This window comes from Diceros bicornis, chromosome 24, assembly GCF_020826845.1.
Source record: "Diceros bicornis minor isolate mBicDic1 chromosome 24, mDicBic1.mat.cur, whole genome shotgun sequence".
Taxonomy (NCBI): Eukaryota; Metazoa; Chordata; class Mammalia; order Perissodactyla; family Rhinocerotidae; genus Diceros; species Diceros bicornis.
In genome coordinates, this window is record NC_080763.1 from 37,051,124 (window position 1) to 37,074,964 (window position 23,841).

The following is a 23,841-nucleotide window of genomic DNA, read 5'->3' on the forward strand; positions in this document are numbered from 1 at the left end:
AGGATTTGAACTGGCAAAGATGAGAGAGTGGCTGGGGAATTCTGGGCTAGAAGCCTAGCTGGAGCAAAGGCATAAGCAGGAATAAGTATTTTCCTAGTAGAGAATAATAAGAGGACTGTTCTAATTAGCTATAATGGGTTCATGTGGGACAAACTGTAAAAATATAACATCAAATAGGTACATGAAACTAGCTGATTCAAAACCTGGAATGCCAGACTAATTAGTTTTAATGAATCCATAGGCAATAACGGCTCTTGAAAAGATGCAAGTAAGGTTTTAGGAAAATCACTCTGGCAGTAGCGTGGGTTAGAAGCAAGGAAAGACTAAGGCTAGAAGATGGTAAGGTTACTGCAATAAACTAGATGTGTGCTAATGAGGGTCTGGTCTAAGTAGAAACTAGAATGAAGAGGAAAAAATGAACCTAAGAATCACTGTAATATTCAGTTCAAGAAACAATCGCTGAACACCTGACTTGGGTACTGAGACTAAAAGCAAACAGGACAGAGTCCCCACTTTCAAAGATCAATTAACTGAACTTCTGTTTCATTTTTTCCCATTGGCCCCATATCTAAAGTACAAGAAATGAAAGTCTGGTGAATGGTAGTATTACTGACAGAATTTTGCTGAAAGCGGAAGTTGAGAGGGAAAGTTTAAAGGGGAACTTTTTGGGTTTCAACACTGATTTTAAAGCGATGGCATGAGATCCCAAAAGGGCTGCCATATAGGCAGTTCTAGACAAGGAACTAAAGTTCTGCAGAGACAGCATGCTGATGAGGTTCAGGACATGCTACGCCAAAATATAGCGCCTTGGCTTACTGGATATTTTAAGATGAAGGAATGTGAGAAACAGCACGTGCAGAAGCTTTCTGACCCTCCCCTGAAGCAAGTCATACAAGGCTCCTGTGAGAGGTGCCCTCCCTCTACCCAGCGGAAAGGAGCTTCCTTATCTCTGAAGACAAGCGACACAGAGGAATCCGAACCAACAGGTTGAGTTGCTTGCTAAGTTTCCCCCAGTTTACTACACTTACCTCATTCCCTTTGTCCATCATACCCTTTTTCCAAGACTTTCCACTCTTCATCAAACCTAATATACAAAAGCTCAGTTTTAACTGTTTCTTCAGGTCTTCATTTCCTTAAAAGGCTCCCACGTCACATAAAACTTATATTAAATAATATGTATGCTTTTCTCTTGTTAATCTGTCTTTTGTTACGGGGGTCCCAGTCGAGAACTTAGAAGGGGAGAGGAAAAAGATATTTTTCTTCCCCCACAATGCACAAAGTTATTAGGAAACGGGCAATGGCTAAAGATTTAAGAAGAAAGCCTTTCAGGAGTCCACACAAAAAGAAGGATGAGTCGATGATGACCAGGAGTCAAGGATGCAAGAAGAAAAAGAGCCAGAGAAATGGCTAGAAAACTAACAGTGAATAGAATCCAAGGAAAGACATAACGTCGATAAAAAATTGATCATCAATGAAGTCAAACTGTGGTACAATGGGAAATATAGATTTGGTCTTTGTCCTAAAAGCTTAGGAATCTCCAGAGTGGTAAGAGTGTCTTTTGTATGCTAATGAGATGACTGGAGGCTGGGGGCCCCTTAGATAGCTTCAGGATGGAAGCTGGTTGCTAGAGACCAAAGATTTCAGCCCCACCCTCTCAGCCTCCCTCCCTCCCACCACTGGGGAGGGGAGAGGGACTGGAGATCGAGTTAAGCACCAATGGCCAATGATTTAATCAATCGTGTCTACACGATGAAACCTCCATAGAAACCTCTAAACAACGGGGTTTGGGGTTCCGAGAGGTTCTGGATTGGTGCACAAATAGAGGTGCTGGAATGGTGGCAGTCCTCGACAGGACATGGAAGTTCCACATTCCCTACCCGCATGCCCTCAAATCCCTTGCCCTGTGACTCTTCCATTTGGCTGTTCCTAAATTGTAATTCGATCCTTTATACTATGAATTAACAAAGCTTGAGCCTCAAGTCTACGCAAAGAGGTCGGGGTGTGAGGGTGAGGAATGGCATTAAAAAAATCCTTAAAAACAATCGATATAGATAATTCCGTTGAAAGAATGGGGATATAAAAGGAAGGAATAGAGGGACAATGGGAAAGAATCATATGAAATTTTTTTCAACATAGAAGGCAGATGAGTGAGAAGGCCCAGGGACAAAGGGAATATGGGAAAGGCTGGAAAAGGTGGAGATGGGAGGGGTGGTTCCTAAGGGAGCAGATCCTTCAGGAAGTCATACATAATGGGATCTAGGATGGAAGAGGTTAGAGAGAAGGATTAAGGACAGGGAGAAGGATAAGGATACGTTAAGGTGTTCAGGATGAAAAAAGATTATAGATAGTCTTTCTAATGGACACACAAGGTCTGTGAAGGGAGTACCAGAGAGGCAGTGCATTGAAGCAGGAGTAAAATGCTCAGAAATCAGCTTGGCTGAGATACACAACAGAGGATGAAATTATATCTACGAAAAGTCACCTTAAGAGATAAAAATCACCATAAGCAGGGTAGCAGGAACTGAACTATCCTAATCAAAAGAACTAAAATATCTAAAGAATGGACAACAAAAGATGGACTAGGAAAAATGAAAAATAAAAAATAAAATGCCAAATTGGGCAAGTGTTTCTAGCACTTTCCAGGGTACAACCTAACCAGTCGCTTGGAATACCAGGTCTCCTAGGAGGAACACCCCTATCCTGGAGATAACTATCACACTCTTGAGCTTCTATGTCTTTAGCTATTAGAATATACAACCAACTCCCTTTTTTCTAATTCCATGCTCACCAAGCAACCCAATTTTAACTTGACACCCTTACCCAAAAGGAAAAATGCACTAAGCAAGCAAAAAAATGTTTAACGTACTTGTTTATTTGTATTTCCCACTGTAAGTTGGTAAAGTGTCATTTCGGTTTACACATCAGTCTTTTATGATTATAACTACAGCTATACGCACAAAATCAGAGCATGAAACCACAAGTAGTATAATGATCCAGCATTGAATCCTATTTGCCACTAGCAAGAAACACTTAGCAATATATACAAGATACTGCAGTAATATACTGTGACCTTGTCAATGGTTTTCTGATTTTTTTTCATTTCATAAGAAAAGGAGAACAATTATAAAAAGCAACATAGTGAGACTTAGCTGTGAATGCAACAGGAAGTAGAGAAACTTACAGCTTGTTGCAGCAGAAACTGAAATAATTAAGCCATGATTTATTATAAATCTATGATCTACAGAATACCATCAAGCTCTAAAAATGTCTACTCAAAACCTTGGCCAATTTTCTTGGTACTTAGATTATTTTTTTCTCTGAGACATTAGCTCATCAATTTAGGAAAAAAAAAAAAAAGAGGGAAACAAAGCCTAACAAGTTAATTAAAAAGTTCCTGTTTTTGGTAAAGAAAGGAGTTTCAGTCCTGGCCTAAAATTCCCTATTCCTCAATGATTAGTTTCATCTTCCCCTTTCCAGCACCTTCGATATTAAAGAAATCTCAACATTAACCTCAAAAATTTCCAAATTCTGGTGTGAATAAGATCATGACACTATATTGTAGACATTTTCCTCTTTTTAAAACTTTTCTTTTATTATGAACTATAACAGAGAAAATCTCAGGGTGAGGTCAACTGTAACCCCACCATCCTAACACTAGCTACTCTCATTTTGTGTGTGTTCATTTCCAGTCTTTTCTTACTATATCTGTATCCTACTTATTAGCTGAGGCTTGTCGGCTCCTTATAATCTAGACTAAATGCACTCAATTCCTGCAGAGCCACGGCCTGTGCAAGTCCAAAGCCTCCTGGTCCCCCAAGGTTTCCCTCAATTACTAGGAGAGCTGACATCCTCAGCACCCTTTGAGGTACCCGAGTACTGTCTGTTCTGCACTGCACCAGTCCAGACACAACACAACTTCCTTTGAGTTCTGTAAAAGACAAAAACAAAACCCAAACACATGCAAAAGACAGTCCTTAGCATACGACACTTCAGTGAAGACTTCTGGAGAAAGGCAGAGGAGTGGCACACACCGCAACAAAGAAAAGGGAACTGGAGGTAGGAACGTTCTTAATCTCTCTCCATCTTCCATCCTTGGCGGAGAAGTCTGTAACTCACCTCTTCCCTAGCCTTGCATCATTTTTCTGACTTTTCCCCTTCTTTTCTCTCTCTCCTTCCCTATTAGAAACAAAACCAAGAAATCTGTCCCCTTGTTTCCTGTCAAGCAGCTTCCTCCACTTCCGACCTCTCAGCCCTAGCTAACATCCATACTCATATCCCTAAGTGAGCTTCATAACAAGACAATGCCCCAGGGCAGTTCCTTCCATAAAAAGGAACTCCGGTGCCCATTGCTGTGACAATACATCTTTCTTCTCCCTATCTATTTCGGAGGTTTTACATAGTCATCATACTCTACATATAACCATATAGTCTACTAACTGAACAAAGATTTTGGACGCTTACTTATATCCGATGTTGTGTAAAGCACTGGCGAGACTGCAGCAGACAAACTCCCTGATGCCAAGCAGCGCAGGGTCCAGAGGAGGCACTCGGGCAAGTGAAGAAGCCCAAGGTGCAAGCACTACTAGCGAGGGATGAGGCAGACAGAGCACCAGAAGAGAACAAGAGAGCATCTCACTCCATCCAAAGGTTTGGGGAAGCCAGGCACTGATGGACAGCAGGGCAGGAAAAAAGCCTGCACACCAGAAGGAAAAGCATACAAAGGCACCGAGAAGACAGAGAACACGGCCTATCTGGGAATGTGCAGTTAGTGCAGACGTGCAGGTGAAGGAAGGGGAAAGAAGGCACCACAAGACACAAGGCAGGAACCAATCCATGAAAGACTGTTTGATTTGAAAAAGTATGTCTTTTGTTCTAAAGGCAGTAGGGAGCCAAGGAGAGATTTTAAGCAGAGGATTAAGATAATTAGTTCTGTGGCTTAGAAAGACCACCAGCAGTGGTGTGGAAGATGAATCTGAAAGGAATTGAGATGGAAAACAGCGAAGCCAATGCACAGGTTGATGCAAGAGTCAAGGCCAGAAACCATAAAGGCTACACTCACGTGCTGAGAGCAGGGAACGAAAGTGAAAATAAATTCCCTAATGTATTATTCACTAACACTACTAAGCACAAAGTGAAAACACTGGAAATTACTAAAATTATTAAATTCTGAATAGCTATAGCGCAATCTTTAAAGTTCAAAATGATAATCCTTCAGTGACCATGAAATCAGAGAGCACTCAGAGTAAAAGACAAGTGAAGACTAGTTTTCAAAACGCTGCAAATGAACTGTATTCATTTGTCAAAACTCACAAATTATATCTCAACAGAAAAAAATTAGGGCTATACAGTAAAAATCATGAAAATTTTTTTTTTTTTTTGTGAGGAGATCAGCCCTGAGCTAACATCCGCCAATCCTCCTCTTTTTTTGCTGAGGAAGACGGCCCTGGGCTAACATCTGTGCCTATCTTCCTCCACTTTATATGGGACGCCGCCACAGCATGGCTTACCAAGCAGTGCGTCGGTGCGCGCCCGGGATCCGAACCAGCGAACCCCGGGCCGCCGCAGCGGAGCGCGCGCACTTAACCGCTTGTGCCACCGGGCCGGTCCCCATGAAAATATTTTTTAAGCATGAATATTACAAGGAAGACATTTTCAGATTCAACAAGGATTTTCTTAATATTTATTTGGGTATTGTTTTGCACACATATCTATTTCCTTAGCAAAGTTAATGCTTGCTTTTTAGAAGTTACATATTTCTAAATAGCAATATAAATCTTCTAAGACTTATTTTTCAAAATGCACACGCTTGTGACACATCTTACACTACATCATCTAGGCAACTTGTTCAATTTTATAAAAATAGATTATTTATTAATGCATTATTCTTAAGTGTTGCAAGTTTTTCTGTCCTGGCTGTAACAGCATGTGATTTAATAGCATATCACAATTTTTTTTTTTTTAAAGATTTTATTTATTTATTTTTCCCCCAAAGCCCTGGTAGATAGTTGTATGTCGTAGTTGCACATCCATTCTAGTTGCTGTATATGGGACGCGGCCTCAGCATGGCCGGAGAAGCGGTGTGTCGGTGCTCGCCCGGGATCCGAACCCGGGCCGCCAGCAGTGGAGCGCACGCACATAACCGCTAAGCCACGGGGCCGGCCCAGCATATCACAATTTAACATGCAGCTTTGTGTGTGTGTGTGCCTGTGTATAGATTTGGTGAAAACAAACTTTATGAATTAAAAATAAGCACAAGAAATGTCTGTGGGACTTCCAAATGAAGATGGCCAGTGGACAGTAGAGAATTTTACTGTAGTCAGATTATTTCAAAATTCACAATTACTGCAAAACATATAGCTTTAAAACAACAATGACCTGAATAGTTCATTTCTTTGCCATGTTATATGACTGAACTTAACATACACAAAAATGTGAAGAAAAAGATCATTTAGGGAACAACATAGCAGATCAAAAGGATTTCACTGACGTTTTTAAAAGACTTATTTTCAAAAGCAAGTTCCCTTTGTGTTACTTTATAAATCATTAGCTTTCTGACAGTTTAAAGACAATTGTGCTTTGAACCCAAATCTAGATACACAAAGAACAGAACTGCACGGCATTCCTTATTCTTAAGGTATACTTTCATTTACAATACAAGTCATGCTTAAGTATTTTGGCCAGCAAAAAGTTAGATAATTTATAAGTGATAAAAACTTACAACCATTACAGCAAGGCAAATATTCCAGCTTCCAAAGTGCTACCAAAATTATTTTTATATTTGTTGATATATTTTAAATTATACCTTCCATGAAAAGATATAAAACAGTTTTTAATAGTCCAAAGTAATATTCCCAAGGATCAGATTTCAATTTGATGTAAGAAAATACAGCAGCACTTTGTTCCTCCTAAGTCATAACCTCATTTTTCCACTGCAATTCTATTGTCGCCTCTGCACTTAATTCTATTGTGAGAAAGTACTTCATCAACACCCTTTCCTTCTTCTATTTTCCAGACTACATACTGCTAACAGTGCTGATTTGGTTTCTATTAGCACTTAAATGTAGCAGCCCTGAATCAAATTTCAGCTGGCAATAATTTGTGCTTACAGCTACAAACTTTCATAGGGTTACTGCCAACTCATTTTTCAAGAATAATCCTACTTTTTAAAAATGTTAATTTTCACTCATAGTGAACTATCTAATTTAATGCTATGAACACTGGGGACCAAGAAAATTAAATTCACCCTGTCTTGTCCCATCCTTCCTCTCCTATCTCAGTTTTAACTGTTTTCTCCACCACAGCCATGCTCCAACCCCAAGTCAGTGATTTAGAAGAAAAAGGTCCAAGAGTGCTCTGGAGGGACTTACAGGCACCAGAGCTCTATGGCAGCATGCTCCCCTGCTGTCCCTCCTTATTTCAAACATGAAGTGCGCAACTCATTCCCCTGAAACCAAGTTGAGCAATTAACGCTTCCAATTTTATGACAAGGGTATCAGCACATTTACGTTGCCATATAAAAAGTTACAGATCTTCTGTGCCTCTAAACAATCACAGTGCTCCCTGGTCATTTAAATTTTTTATTCTATTTTAAAATGATTTCAAAATCCAAAGTTGCAAAAATAACGGACAACTCTCACATTCATAATTAGCAATTTTTAACATTCTGCCACACTGGCTTTCTTATTCATACTCACACATATACACACACACTCACACACGTATTATTTTTCTGATCTACTTCAGAGTGGTTTGCACACATTTCCTAAAAATTCTCTTAAGTAATCTCAGTATAGTTATCAAATTCAGAAAATTTAACATTGACAAAATACTTTAATCTCTGGTTCCTATTCTGATTTGTCAATTGTCTGATGTGCTTTATGATGGTTAATTTTACGTGTCAACTTGGCTGGACCACAAGGCACCCAGATATTTGGTCAAACATTATTCTGGGTGCTTCTATGGGGGTGTTTTTAGATAAGATTAATATTTAAATCAGTGGACTCTGAGTAAAGCAGATTGCTCTGCAAAAAGTTAGGTGTTTACAGCAACATTCCATCATCAAATGGAAGTGGTCAACATGAGACTGGACTCAAGCAGGCCCTGAAGGCACAAGTAAGTGACACGAAGAAGTGGGCCAACTTCCTTTGGTCCCCACTCCTGACATACTACCTTCTCTCTCCCAGCCTGCACCTACAGTCTTATGGGGGTGCCCTAAGACCAGCTGACAGAAAAGACAAGACTCAGGCCTGGTTTACCCAAAAGTGGACAGTTACAACACTACAAGTCCTTTCTAGGACATCCCTGAAGGACAGTGGTGAAGTGACCATGTGTCCAGTTAAACAGAATGAAGACTGTGATTGTCATGAGTATTTCTTCCTTATTTTGTTATTAATGTTTGTGCTATATCTTTGTTCTCTTCCCTCTTATCAACTTATCATGTAACATAAGATATATTGACTTTATATCATAGTCTTTAAGTTAGAGGATACCAAGGAGAAGAGTAAACCTCACTCAAGGACTTCAAATCCTCTTCTGAGGAAAGGGTTGGTGTGTTTTTGGTTGTACACAGGATAGCTGTATCATGTTAGCCAGAATTTGTTATTGTCTGTACTTGCAGATTAAGTACGATTTAAGGAGATGCATATGGGAGCCCAGATATTTGGTCAAACAGTCAAACATTATTCTGTATGTTTCTGTGATGGTGTCTGGATAAGATTAACATTTAAATCTATGGACTCTGAGTAAAGTTGATTGTCCCCTGTGATGTGGGTAGGCCTTACCCAATCAGCTAGAAGCCTGAATGGAAGAAAAAGACCAGCTTCCCCCAAGGAAGAGAGAATTCTCCAGCAGACTACCGTCAGACCGGAACTGGAACATCAGCTCTTCTGGGTCTCCAGCCTGGCGGCCTATCCTGCACTTTTTGAATTTGCCAGCCTCCATAATCACATCAGCCAATTCCTTATAATAAATCTCTTTATACACACACGCACGCACGTGCGCGCACACACACACATATCCTGTTGGTTCTGTTTTTCTGGAGAACCCTAATACATCCTTTAACAGCACTTTTTCCTTGAGTAAAAAATCCAGTACATAATCACATATTGCGTTTATTTTGTCATGTCTCTTTAGTCTCATTTAATCTGGAAGACTTCCTCAACCTTTCCTTGTGTTTTATAACAGACTTTTTTGAAGAATAGAGGTCATTATTTTCTGTTTGTTTGTTTAAATAGAACTTTCTGTTTGACTGAAGTTTCCTCACGATTGAGGTTATGCATGCCCAGCTGGAAGACTACTTAAGTGATGTGTGCTTTTCAGGGTATCACAACCAGAAGCATAAAATGTCAGTCTGTCCCTCAGTGGTGACGTTGGTTTTGATCACCCAGCCAAGGCGCTGTCTAGATTCTCCATTACATAGGTACCAATTCTCCCTCTGCAATAAGCAATCTGTGGGGAGACACTATGCAGCCATGAAGATACCCTGTTCCTCACTAAACTCCTGCATCTAGATTTAGCATCCATTGATGATTCTTGCCTGAACCAATCTTTACCATAACGGTTACAAAACAGTAATTTTCCAACTCTTCCATTCCTTCCACATTTATCAATCAGCATTGTCCTGCGAAAAGGGTTCTCCCTTCTTCCTATCTATCTATCTGTCTATTCATGGATTACTATTTTTTCAACGGCTTAAAATTCATTCCTGTCCTTAATTATTTTGATGGGCAAACTGACCTAGATTTGGTCAGTGTAAGCACCTTCAAGCTGGCTTCTGTATCCTTCTGATATGCCCTCTTCATTTTTTTTCTTTCCTTTTTTTTTTTTTTTTTTTAGCACTTCCTTGCTTTCTCTCATAAATAGATTTGATTCCTTTTAATGGGAAATGGTATTAGAAATCAAGCTCTGGATGCCAGGTGGACTCATTGCTGCTTGCCCTCTGGGCTCTTTCATGAATAGAGCTAAGAAATGTATATTTGTCATTTTATATATACGTAAATCTGCTGTACATACACTTACGCTGTACACGGACTTATGCTGTACACATATGTGGATGTATGTTTCCAAATACTGCAAGGGATGCCTCATTCAGTTGGCTTATAACCATTTGCTTATAATATCCTAATGTAGAAATTATTTGTGTGTGAAATCATTTGACCTTAAACTTATTTGCTGGTTCAAGTCAGCCCAAATGAACCAATAAGCATATGGCCAACTCACTCAGAACAAATAAGAATGTAATGAGCACAAGAGTAATGATATTCTAATGTTGAACCAAAGGAATGTGAATTATATCAATAATGTCCATGTTTCTAGCTAGTATACATATTATAATGTTGAACCAATGGAACGTGAAGTATTTCGATAATGTCCAAGTCTGTAGGTGGTCTGCTAACGCTATCCTAAGCCACTTCTCATTAAACAGTCTATGTGCTCATCTCCCTGTGTCTTTCCAAGAAATACCAAAATGTCAGCAGCTAAAGGACACTTGGTGGCAGATGAAGCAGAAAAAGAAGCCGAGCAATTTGAGGAGTCAGGTCGTATATCCCTTTCCCACCGGGGGAAATTAGCTTAGAAATAAACACTTGAATGTGAGAATGTTTACATGATTTGCATGGTTTCTTAGTTCTGCTTCTGTGAGCTACATCTCAAAGAACTAGATTTTTGCTGTGACCTCAAGTAAAACTGCAACTGAATCTAAAATAGGGAACAAACACATACATATCCTTACGCGCTAAGCATACTTCTGCAATATAAATTACAAATATTTATATATATAATATCATTTAAGGTTTACATACTCTTATTCTATCTGTGGCCCCATCCTTGTTTTAGTCCCAGCTGTATAAATAAATATTAAGTGCTCACCATCAGAGCTTTTCCCCAGTCTGTCTGGACAAAACTCATTGCCTAGTAGACTCCTCAGGAAGACCACTAGTGGAGGGTATTCTTAGAGTTCTTGCATACTTAAAACTTCTTCTGTAGCCTTAATCTTGAAGGCAGTTGGCTGAATATAATTCTTGGTTTGCACTTTCTTTCCTTAAATTTCTTTAAAAAAAGAAGTTGTTCCAGTGTTGCCTTGCTTTGTATGTTGCTTTTGAGAAGTCTGACGCCAGCTAATTATCCTACCATTGTGTAATTTATTTGATCTTTTGGCCTGAAGCTCTGAGAATTTTTTTTATCTTTAAAGTCTAATAGTATTACTAAACTATGTCTCAGAGCTGATCACTATGGGAGCCGCTCATCATATCATTATCAATTTTTCCCAATATCCAGTGGCCATTTCAACATGTAGACTCAAGTCTTCTCTTATTTTTGTAATTACCTTTCTTGGATAGTTTATTTTTCTTTTGTAAGGATTCTGGTTGTACATATGTTACATCTTCTTTGCCTGTCCTCCATTTCAACCACATTCTCTCTGACCTTTTTCTTTCTTCATCTAATTTTTAAAAATTTGTTTCCTTGCTTTTCTTTAATGCCTCTTATTAAATTTTCATTTGAGTCTATTCTTCCTTGGAGACTATGTTATTAGTCTTCATCTCTGATGTGATTCTGTCTTTTCCTTCATTTTTTTTTCTGAATTCAACCAGCTCCCACTGCATTTCTCCCCCCCCCCATTTTTTTTGTCCATTTCTTTCTTAGTTTTTGAATATCTGATTCAAGGTGTTTTTTTCCACATCGCCTAATGCTTATCTGAGGATATTTATTCAGTTTGGAGTGTTCTGTTCCTTTTGCTCTTCTGCACAATGGTTGGATTTAGGGAAGACTTTGCATCAGCTGGAATGTTTTGATTTTCATTTTGTTTTCTTTTTACAGAAGCTTTGTATTGAATTTTTTTCTATTTCTAGGTATTTGGTGCACAGGATTCCTAGTAGAAGAGGGCGTTATCAGTTTAGTGAGGTTCACACTTTGTTTAACGGATGATAGGAGGGACTGTGTATAATTTTTCTTGAATCTGCAAGACCTGTAATTTTCTCCTTTGCTTTCTTTCTCTTCACTGGCCACATTCCCAAGATGCCCATCCCTTCTGCATTTATTCTCCTCCAGAAGCAAAGCTTCTTGAACGTTGCTAACTCAGATCCTGCCCACTTTCAAGCTCTTTTCTTTTTTGTTTTTTAGGTTTTTTGCTGAGGAAGATTCGCCCTAACATCTGTCGCCAATCCTCCTCTTTTTGCTTGAGGAAGATTCGCCCTGAGCTAATATCTGTGGCCATCTTCCTCTATTTTGCATGTGGGTCACCACCACAGCATGGCTGACGAATGGTGTAGGTCCATTACTGTCGACACTTTCTTTTTCTGAGGATGAGTTTTGCCTGTGTTGTCTAAGTTTTCTGTGCCTCTCTCCTCTTTTTCAAAGGGCTTCTTAAGACTCCCCTCTCCTACTCTATGCCCCACAGGATGGCTGCAGCAAGAGCCCTATTGGAATTTGGTGCTGTTTTCCTTCCTCTACTTAGACATAATCTGAAAATTATGGTATGCCCTATCTCCTAGCAAAGCTAAAGGCATGGGTCATATGTGGTTTTGTTTAAGCTTCTTGTTGGTCTTAAGGGTTTTTTTTTTGGGGGGGGGGATGTATATGGAGATTTGGAATCAGGGCAACTGTCATACCCTCCAGACCTAGAATATCTATCTTTGCTCATTGTTAAAGTGTCATTTCGGGAGTTCCCAAAAATGAACAAAAAGTCCTCAAGGCAAACTGGAAGTTTCCAGCTGGGCTGGGGAGTCTCTTAGAGATGTTCTAAAAGTTCAAAACCCTCTACTCCATCTCCACCTGACTCCAAATGCCACTATCCTTTTTCTCTTAAAAAATGGTGAATTCTTTGCAGCTTCATAGTCTTAAAAAATTCTGAGATGTTTCATACAGACTTCCCCTACAGGAATATTTATCACTCAGAATCATCTAAACTATACTGCAGTAACTTATTACCCCAAAATTTCAGTGGCTTAAGACAACAGTTTATTTCTCACTCCTTCTGCCTGTCCATCGTGGGTTGCCTAGGGGTTCTGTTCCAAGTCTTCTTTACTATAGTACCCAGAACCACAGAGAAGCCACCATCTAGACTACTACCAGTTGCTGAAGCCGTGGGAATACAAGCTTTGAAGGGTGTTCCACTGGCAATCAAATGCACCATTCCTGACATCTTGCACGTAACTTCTGATCAATTTCATCAGCCAGCACTAGGCACATGACTCCACTCAACCACAAACGGTCTATCTTGTGCCAAAAGGAGAATCAGAAATTCCTACAATAGAAGCTTCATCTTAAACCTAAAATATCCCTAAATATTTCTGTAAACAGCAATAAGGAAATGTCCTTCTTAGCATGTGAAAGCTAGATTGATTCTTAATATTAAAATCAAAGAAATCATGTCCTAATGAAATGCAAATGACATGCAGTAAATCCAAATAAGACCTGTCAAATACATGTAATATTTTAATCGGCCAAATGACGGAAACCAAAATGCCCTGGAGTTTCCAGAAAACAAATTTAGTTATTGCCAAAGCAAGCTATTGCCAACTTTAAATTATGCGAGATGACTGTGTCCATAATACTCTTATAGGAGAATTTGCATGATTTTTAATAAAGGGAATCACTAATATATGCACACATAGGCTTACATTTATATTCACAGAGATGTTTACCTACATACAGATTTACATGTCATATTAATCACCTGCTTACGTAGCACAAATACATCAGCATATCTGAAGGGGTAGTAAACACGAAGGAAGGCATTTACTTAATTTTTACTTATAATAGTTCTTAATTTGGGCTATACAGCTGAAAGGTAAAAAGGCAAGTTTTAAAGCAGCTATAATATCTGGATAATAATTCATTGATAATCATAAACTTTTTTTTTAATTCCAAGACATCCGTAGTGAAAGAAGATTAACCATAGAAAAAGACTTATTCTTTCTTTGTTGGATGCCTGTAAAAGGGAATTTTAAAGGAATATTATAAGAATAAAAAATTGAATACCCATAGACTCCTCATGGGAAATAACACAAAAAATTCAATTTTGCTTTCCTATTATTTGCTTTATTATTGCCTTTCATTTTCTATAACTATTAAAATGTGGATGAAAAACATCCTAGCTTTTAAAAAGTGGTTTCTACTTTTCTAAGTTGTCCTTATTTATCAAACTGAAATTGACTCTGAAAATAATGGGAGAATAAAAAAAGATATTAAGATTTCACATAGAAAAGGATAGCAAATAGTCAACAGCTAAGCAAAAAGTGTATCTATAAAAATACTGTCTTAATTAAAAATTAAAACCCAGAGGATACTTTAAAATATTTATTCTACAACCATTTAACCAGTTCTAATTACATGTAGGCACTGCACAGAGCTATCTAGAATAGGAGTGGCTTAGAGCCTCACTGCGGAGGTTACAATCCAGGCTCCACTTACCAGCTATGCACTCTCAGACAAGCTGCTTACCCTCTCTCTCTGCACCTCAGTATCCTCATCTGCAAAATGAGCATACCAATAGTACTGGCCTTATAGGATTTGTCATGGGGATAGAAAGAGTTAAAATATTTAAAATTGTTAGGAAATTCAGTGCCTGGCACAAACCAGATATTGTACAGATTAAAAAAGATAATGTATGTACATCATTTGGAATGATGCCACATATACAGTAAGTGCGCTATATACATTAATTGTTGCTGTAATTCATAGAAAGGAAATCATTTATTGACTTCCAATTTCAAGATGGTGAAGAGCTTTCTATATCCTAGTCTTTCAAACAATTGCTCCCAAACAACACAGTAAACAAGAAACAGAAACACACTTTACATTCAGTAATACCCAAAGACATCTATAACCCTAAGCTATGATGCATGAGGATAGAAAACATTTGAAAGAACAGTAAATGACTCAGCAGAGGGGAGAAAGGTCAAGTCAAAATGCCTGCAGAGGAAGCTGTTCACGTGAGCAAGCTGAATTACCCCAGAGGACCCCAAAAAGGCTCAGGATATGGAGGCACCAGTAACCATGGACAGCAGAGGACTGAGAGAAGGGAGGCAAAGAATGAAAACGGGAAATGTCCAAAACCCTTTTAAGGAGCTTTATTCCCCAGGTCCCGACACTCACACGACGCAGGATTAATAATTTCAGGAGGAAAAGAAACAGATTTGAGGGTTATCAGACACAGTGAGGGGTAAGGATGAGGTAGAAGACTGAAAACAAAGAATTAAGTAGAAGTCTACACATCCTCTGCTGGCTCCAGAAAGCAGAGAGCCAGGCTAGTGCTCCCCAAGTGGAAGACTGGAGGATCCTTCTCTGGAGAAATGGACAACCTGAGTAAAAGACATTGATATTGACATGTGGGGTTCCCAGCGAAAAAGCTCTACAGTGTAAGCCTCCAACTAAAAAGGTAAGTATCCCTCACACAGAGTTTTTAACTAGTGTTTTAGTGTGTCACTCATATTAACAGTCAACGATCACCAGACAATTGAGAAAAAAATCCCTCAAGTGCAAGACACCAAAATAAATAGAGAAAAAGAAGGAATTCAGAAGAAAGAGGCAATTCAGGGTACAAGGAAAATAAAACTTGGTAGAAAGTATAATTAATTAATATCCTTAAAGAAATACATTTTAACCATAAAACAGAAACAAGGTGCAATTAAAAAGGAATAAATTAAAACAAGAAGCTCTTAGAAATTTTTAAAATTTGAAAAAAAGAATGTCTGTTAAAGATCTGGATGATAAAGTTAAAGAAATAGGCCAAAAGTAGAGTAAAAATGCAAGGAGATGAACAATAGGAGAGAAAAATACAAAAATTACAGAATAATCTTGGAAGCCTAATATCTTAACAGAATTCTAGAAAGAGTGACTAAAAGAACCAAGAGGAGGAAATTTCAAATATATAATCCAAAAACTATCCCCAGAACTGAAGGAGGTTTAAAGGGTGCACTCAGTACCTAGCATAATGAATCAAAAAGTATCCACATCAACCCATGTAAATGTGAAATTCCAAAATTCCAAACCAGGGATAAAGAGAAGATCCTAAAACCTTCCTGAGACTAAAAAAATAGGTCACACACAAAGCACTGGGAATCAAAATGGCATCAAACTTCTCATCAGCATCATTAGAAGCTACAAGACAACAGGATATGTCTTCAAAATCCCAAATGATAATTCAATTCAGAATTCTACACCAAGCCAACCTATCATCCACATGAGAATATAATGAAGACGTTTTAAGATTTGAAAAATCTTTAAGAAAAAGAAAGCCATGGGATCCAGGAAAAAGGATTAAGCACATCATTCCCAGGATGACAGCAAAGGCAAGTCCCATGATGACAATTATGCAGTAGCTGAGGGGGCAACCAATCCAGATGGAAGAGGACAGAGGGTTCTAGAAGAAATGACTTCAAGAAAAAAGTAGAGCTCCTGGGTTAACTCATCTACAGAAAATCATACTGAAAAGCATTTTACCGAGTTGTTAAAACATGTGGAAACACTTCCACTCACAGAAAAGTAAATGAATGAAAAGACTGGGGTAATTTAACTCAAGGAAAAACAAAAAATTTATACAAGGAAGGAAATAAAGACATAAAACACTTGGCCCAGCAATGAATATTTACAAAGCCATTAAAGATTGAATATGGATCGGGCCGGCCCCGTGGCTGAGCGGTTAAGTGCGTGAGCTCTGCTGCTGGCGGCCTGGGTTCGGATCCAGGGCGCGCACTGATGCACCGCTTCTCTGGCCATGCTGAGGCCGCGTCCCACATACAGCAACTAGAAGGATGTGCAGCTATGACATACAACTATCTACTGGGGCTTTGGGGGGAAAAAATAAATAAATAAAAAATTATAAAAAAAAAAAAATTATATAAAAAAAAAGATTGAATATGGATTCAACCAAAACCGTAATATAACCTCATTAGACAGGCAGGCAGAGAAATACAGGAGGTCTAAAGCTGATGTCTCAAGAGCTTTATAGTGTCATTTAAAATTGGCAGACAATATTGGAAGAAAGTAGAAACTGGGAATGGAACGGCAGATGAGGGTCAGGAACTGACGATTTTGTTTTTGCCTTTGGTATAAGCCTTGTAGTGCTATTTGACTAAGTATCTACCTGGATTAATTTGATAAAAATATTTAAATTAAATAAATAATATTTATTGAGTACTCTTTGTGGCAGATACTACACGCTGGTCCACCTACCACCAAGTTCCACCACCTTCTTCCTTGTCTAGGGAGGTTGGGAAGCTAAATATTCAATTTCACGGCTTCCCTGGAAGAAGGACGGCCAAATGACACCATGTGGCCAAAAACAAAACATACAGAAAAGTCTGTTAAAGAGGATTTTAAAGCCTAAATAGGAAGAAAACACCTTACAAACAGAAAGTGTTTTCCTCTTACCCCACATTGCTGTCTGAACACGGACAGTCAACAGCAAGGACAAAAGTCACACGCTAGGGTCGGCATGAGCAGCAAGCCTCAAAGAGCCGGATTCTTAGGGGCATGGCTGCCTGACTCCAGACTTCTTGTTATGTGGGTTTTTTAAAATACTATTTAGTATTTAAACCATCGTAGTTGAGTTTTCTCTTACCAGTTACTAGGTTAGGCAACTGGGAAACAAAGATGAAGAAAACAGTTTCTCTTCTAAGAAGCTTACTATGTAATAGCATAAACATAACCAATAAACAACCATAATACTAAACAAATGCACTACAGCCAAAATATGGTGCCATAAGAAATCACAGGAAAGAGAGATCACACCCAGTTGAAACATCAGGGAAGGCTTCTCAGGACCCATGGCTGACTGCTATGGGTCCTGCAGAACTGAGGGAGTTTTAACAGAAATGTACATTCCATGTTAAAGAAACAGCACGAGCAAATGTGCAGGGGAAGGACAGCATTTTCAAGGAAAGCAAAGGCTTCTGAGTTGAAAAGACCTAGTTTGAAATCTCAACCATATAATTCACCAAGTTTACGACCCTGGAGAATATATTATATTTGCAATATATATATAAAACTGATAAAGGATTACTATGCAGACTGTATAAAGAACTCCTACATAAAAATAAAGACAAACTACCCAATAGAAAAACAGGCAAAAGACACAAACAAGCACTTCACAGAAGATGAAATCCAAAAGGCCAATAAGATGAAAAATGTTTAACCTCATTATTAATCAGGAAAATGTAAATTTAAAATCACAATAAGGTCACAGTGAAATTCACACCTCTCATAGTGGCAAAGATTTTTTTTTAATCTAACAATAAAAACTGTTGGACAGAACGAAGGACAACCAGATTACCTACACACTGCTGGTGAGAGTATAATTAATACAAATATTTTTTTTAAAAATCAGTACAATCATCCCTAGGTATCCACGGAAGACTGGTTCCAGGACCTCCCATGGATACCAAAATCTGTGGATGCTCAAGTCCCTTAGTAGGTCCTCTGTATTTGTGCATTTTGCATCCATGGAGTCAACACAGATCCAGACCCTGTGGATACGCAGGGCCAACTGTATTATCCAGGAAAGCTGAAGACGTGTATACTCCCACGACTACTAGATTATTTGACTTCTGGGTATATGTCTTATAGAAACTCTTATACATATGCACCAGGAAAGATGTAACAAAAAAATGTTCACAGCAATATTGTTTTCAACAGGAAAAAGAAAACAATTCAAATGTCCCTTCAGAGTAAAATGAATAAATTGTAGTCTTCATACATGTAATAGTTTAATACCATAATAATGAATAAAATACATCTACATGACACAACATGGATCAAGCCAAGAACATAAGGCCAGGTGAAAAAAACTTAAGTTGCAGAGGAATGCATACAGCAGGATTTTATGTATCTACTGTTTAGAGACTTACACATACGACAAAACTATAGAGAAAAGCAAGAGAATGATTAACACAAAATCAAGATAATGATCCCCCCTCTGGAAAGGAAGGGATGAAATTGGGGAGCAGTCTCTAAGGTACTTCAAAAAGAATATTCTTTTTCATAAACTAGGTGATGGATATATAGACGATTGTTGTAGTATTATTCTTGGCACTTTACATATATTTTTAATCTACTCCATAGTTTAAATAATTCTTTTTTTTGAGAAAGATTAGCCCTGAGTTAACATCCATTGCCAATCCTTCTCTTTTTTGCTGAGAAAGATTGGCCCTGGCCTAACATCTGTGCCCATCTTCCTCTGCTTTATATGGGACACCGCCACAGCGTGGCTCAATAAGCGGGGCATCGGAACCTGCAAACTCCGGGCCACTGCAGCAGAGCGTGCAAACTTAACCGCTATGCCACCGGGCCGGCCTCTAAATAATTTTTTTTTAAACCACATGGAATACACTTTGGACAAGAGTCATCCTTATCACCATACAAAAAAACAGAGAAGACAAAAGAAAATACAGATAATTTAAGATAGAGATAAAGAAAATGACTGAAGCAAACACAAAATAACCTTAATCTTTTCAGTCAACTAAGTCGGGGTTTGTTACTAAAAATAAGGGAGGTGGAATTTATTCTCTTGTTCATGCCCTCAAATATCTGAGTATCCACCATGTTCCAGACACTGTTCTAGGTGATTAGATACAACTGTGAACAAGAGATAGAATCCCTGTCCCCAGAGAACTTTAATGCCACAGGGAGTCCAAAGCAACAGGGGAATAAAAAAGTTTCAGAACAGCCAACGTGAACATAAAAATCTCAAAAAGCAACTCTTAAGCAGAGTGGGGGCCCAGCCAAATAAAGAAAATCAGAAAGATTTCATTACTGCTCCAGCAACACTCAGAAACCCAAAAAAGACAAAACTGACTTTAAATTGTAACTCAGAATTTTAAAAGATAACTTTTATGCTGATTTACAATAATACACGCCAGTCTCAAAAACTTATCATCACTACTGAAAGGGTATTGCAATGTCCACGCTAATCGAGAGGTTAAAGTTCAGCAAATCAAACGACTCAGTTCAAATACGAGCCCCCAACTGGAAAAGACCTCCGAGAGGCCTCCAAGATTTGAGGAAAGCGGCTACATCACTGTACACTCACTTCGCAAAGACAACATAATTCTTGGAGCCTCGTCCAGATAGTTTTGTCTAAAATCAGACAGCAGAAAGGAGGAACGAAATACTTTGAAAACATCAAGAAGGAAAACAAGAGAAAAAAAAAAAAAAAAACAAGGGAAGAAGAAGAAAATACTATAAAAAGTAAAGAGAGTAATTACAAAAGGCACGGCATTCTAGGGCCATTGAGTATAGGAACACCTCATACACCTCCAGCATCGCTATCAATGCAGTGCACAATGTTGTTCATAGTTATTTTTTAAAAAGGTTAATTTACGCCCAGAATACCCTGTTGAACACGTTAGGGACACAATGCAGGCAGCATAAAGGACTCCTTTCAAACCAAGACAAACAATCCAATAAAAAAAAAAAATTTAAGTAAGGGGGCAAATGATATGACAGATAATTTCACAGAAGAAGAAAACCAAACGGTCAAGAAGCCTATTAAACCTATCAGTTTCAGGGAAATGCTAATTCAAAAAGAGAGACCACCCCCCTCAAATCAGTAAAAGTTAAAAAGCCTGATAATACCAAGAGCTGGCAAAGTAAAATGAATTCCCATGTCCTGTTGGTGAGAATATGAACAGATACCAACAGTTTGGAAAACAGTTTGGCAATATCGAGTACACCTGAAGGTGTGCATATCCATGACTCAGCGATTCTATTCCTAGGTATATACCATAGAGAAACTCTTGCACATATCTATGTGGACACACATACAACACCACAGTCAACATCACTGCACGATAGCAAAAAATTAAAAACCTAAATGTCCATCAACAGGACAATGAATAAAGAGATTGATATAATCATACAGTGGAGTACCCAGAACAATGAAAATAAGTTAGTAAAAGTTATAGATGTCCATACAAACAACTCTCACTTATAACATTAGCAAGGAAAGATATGTATTATACGGATAATAAGAATATAATATGTTTATTAAAGAAGTGTATATAATGTCATTTATGTAAAGAAAAAGACGTGAAAAACATTACCATGTACCATAATCTATGGACATATACCTATGCTATAAAAATATAAAAACATAATTGGGATGACAAAAATTAAATTCAGGATAATGGTTACCTCTGGAAAGGAAGACAAAGGGGGGACGGCAAGGAGGGGTACTTCGGCTTCAACTGACTTAGTAATGCTTTATCTCTTGAAAAACAGGTAAGATAGTAAGATTACATAACACTAGTTGGCAGGCTTATGGGTGTCCACTTCTACACCTATCAAAAAAGATCCATGCTTTTAAAAATGACCTCTTAAAAAAAAAAAAACTAAAGTAACTGACAGTTCTTAAAGATACAAAAACATTAGCTCCTCTTCCTCAGCTTGCCACCCTTGCCCTTACACAACTCCAGTTTGAAAGTAAAGAAATGAATAAATCAAAGTGTATTCTTCTCCGGCAGGGTGAAAATCAGTCATGGAAAAAGTGTTAGGTAGAGCAGTCTCTGGACTCCAAATATCTGTGTTCATACCCAGTTCCGCCACCTGCAAGATGTGTGAACTTGAGCAAAGCCCTGAACTTTAGTCTCAGTTTCTGTAACACAAAGACAGTAACAGCACTTACCGCACAGGGTAGCTGACGATTTAACGAGAACGCATACATAGGTACAGCACCAGCCTGAATTGTACTACTAACAACAGTAATCATAACTGAGTAATAGTACAGTGAGTCTCATGTACTGCCTCAAGAGACCAGAGTGGTCTGTTCACAATCTTTTGAATGGTATACAGGCGACACTGCTAAAAACAGTAAAGTCAAATATCTTCTCATAATGTCCACCTGAAATTAAAATGTTTCCAAAGAAATCACTCCACAATTCTAGTTTTGTGTGGCTTACTTACCATTTCTTTTGAATAGAGCCAAAATAGTCAAACTACAGAATGGTACAGTTCAAAAATTATCATACAAATGGTAGAACTAAAGAAAATGATCTTCCAATTAAAAAATTTTTGAAAAGAACACCTATACCTTATGGTACACAAATATCAGATGACTATCCATTCTGTTCCCTTTTCTCTTTTTTCCTTATTAATTTCAGAATATAGAAAACTAACATCTATTTTCTGAACAAACTCATTTACAGAGACAAATTTCCCTTCTGACCTGGACATTAGTAAATCAATGCAGTACAATGTTGACTAATGCCTGCTGTTTATAGCAATATCCTTCTACAGGGAATTCTGGATGATGTCAGTTTTTTTTTTTTTAAATCCTGTGAACTACAATAAAGTTGTATATATACTTACTTATTCAATCTTCCAAAATCTTATCTAATTTTTGTGTCTAAGAATCATGGCCCACAATACCAAATGGAGTATTACAAATAACAAACAGGTTAAATGGATCCCTTGGTCTGAGAAGAAACAGCCCTCACTTCTGAAAATGTTTGTTTATGTTATGAAAAGTTGGGCAGAAAAAAACCCCCAAATTTCTATTTAATAATTATTTAGTAATTATTATGTAAATAGTCTGAATTTTCACACATCTAGTTTCTTTAAGGATATACAACTATATTGTCAAATTCTTTATTTCAAAATGAATTACAGAAAAAGCACAGACCAGATATTTGCAGGGTGCTAAAAAGTAGTGATAACTGAGCAGAAGATGGAATTTTGGCACACCTACACCCAAAGTCCATCAGGTAAATTTAGCATTGTACACTTAAGAACCCAAATTTGTCTTTTCCACAAGTATGTGGAATTTTAGCTATGTGGCACATAAAATACCTCTTGTATAACAAAAAGATAGAAAGTCACTTATACATTGAAATAATCCATTAAAAACTGTAATTTTGCAGAACCTTTTCACAGATAATCTTTAAAAAACAAAAACAAAAGAAACCCCATGAATCATTCCAGATTCTAGAGTTTTAACTAGTCAACAATATTAGAGGTAAGAAAAGGCATATATGAAAGTCATTTCAATTTTTTAAGATAATTAACATTATAATTTCTATGGGAGAAAGTGATAATTTTATCATCTTAAACTTTAGTATTATTATAATATATATAAACCTGATCATTATTCAAATTTTCTACTTATCTATCTTCTTTTAAAACTGAAGATCAAAGTTATTCACATTATTATTAAAACTGAAGATTCAAAAATATTCACATTATTCACAGCTGACAGAGGTAACATTAATCAAGTGTTTCTATTCTGCTTTAAGTAAATTAATACATTCTGTGGGTACCTACTGTGTATCACAAAAAAGAAACATGTAGTTTGCTGGTTCAGAGACATTCACAATTTGATGGGGGGTGGGGAAACAAACACATAATTACAATGCAATATAACAAATGTAATTAGAGAGAAGCAAAAGTAGTTAAGAATACAAAGAAGTAGCAAATATCTGAGCATGGAAACTGGAAAACGATCAGGGAAGAAAAACGATCAGGTAAGACTTTAAAGAAGAGAAAATGGTCAAGTTTGAGCTGAGTGTTTAAAGGTACAAAGAAACTTCTGAGTTTGGGGGACAATGAAGGCTGCCTGATTTCAAATCTTCCTGTTCACCCTCAAAAAAACAAAACAAAATCCTACCATAAAATCAACAAAGAGAGGAAATAAAACCACATATAACCCATGCCTTGGGCAGTACTGGGAGACAGAATACTACAACCTTCAAATGACCTGTAATAGAAAAACAGACCAAATGCCAACAGAGCTCCCGCCACCCCCCACAGCAAGTCTGCAGGTTTGCAGACACAGAGAGACACTTAAGAGACACTGAAAAAGAGTAGAGGGGCACTGAGGACTTAGACACAGCAGGACAAAATCATCTCCAG

General features: G+C 37.9%; 1 protein-coding gene across 3 annotated transcripts in view; it reads right to left on the bottom strand.

Annotated features, from left to right (window-relative positions):
• The window catches only part of RPS6KA5 (ribosomal protein S6 kinase A5), a 169,842-nt gene that overhangs the window by 125,873 nt on the left and 20,128 nt on the right, over window positions 1-23,841 (bottom strand). Inside the window, exon 1 of one of the 3 annotated variants that reach the window (XM_058567548.1) lies at window positions 1,029-1,117. The exons of the other annotated variants lie outside the window; for them this stretch is intronic. The gene's annotated coding sequence lies outside the window, so the exon portion shown is untranslated. Of the gene's footprint in view, window positions 1-1,028; window positions 1,118-23,841 lie in introns of those variants that run through there. 3 annotated transcript variants of the gene reach the window in all.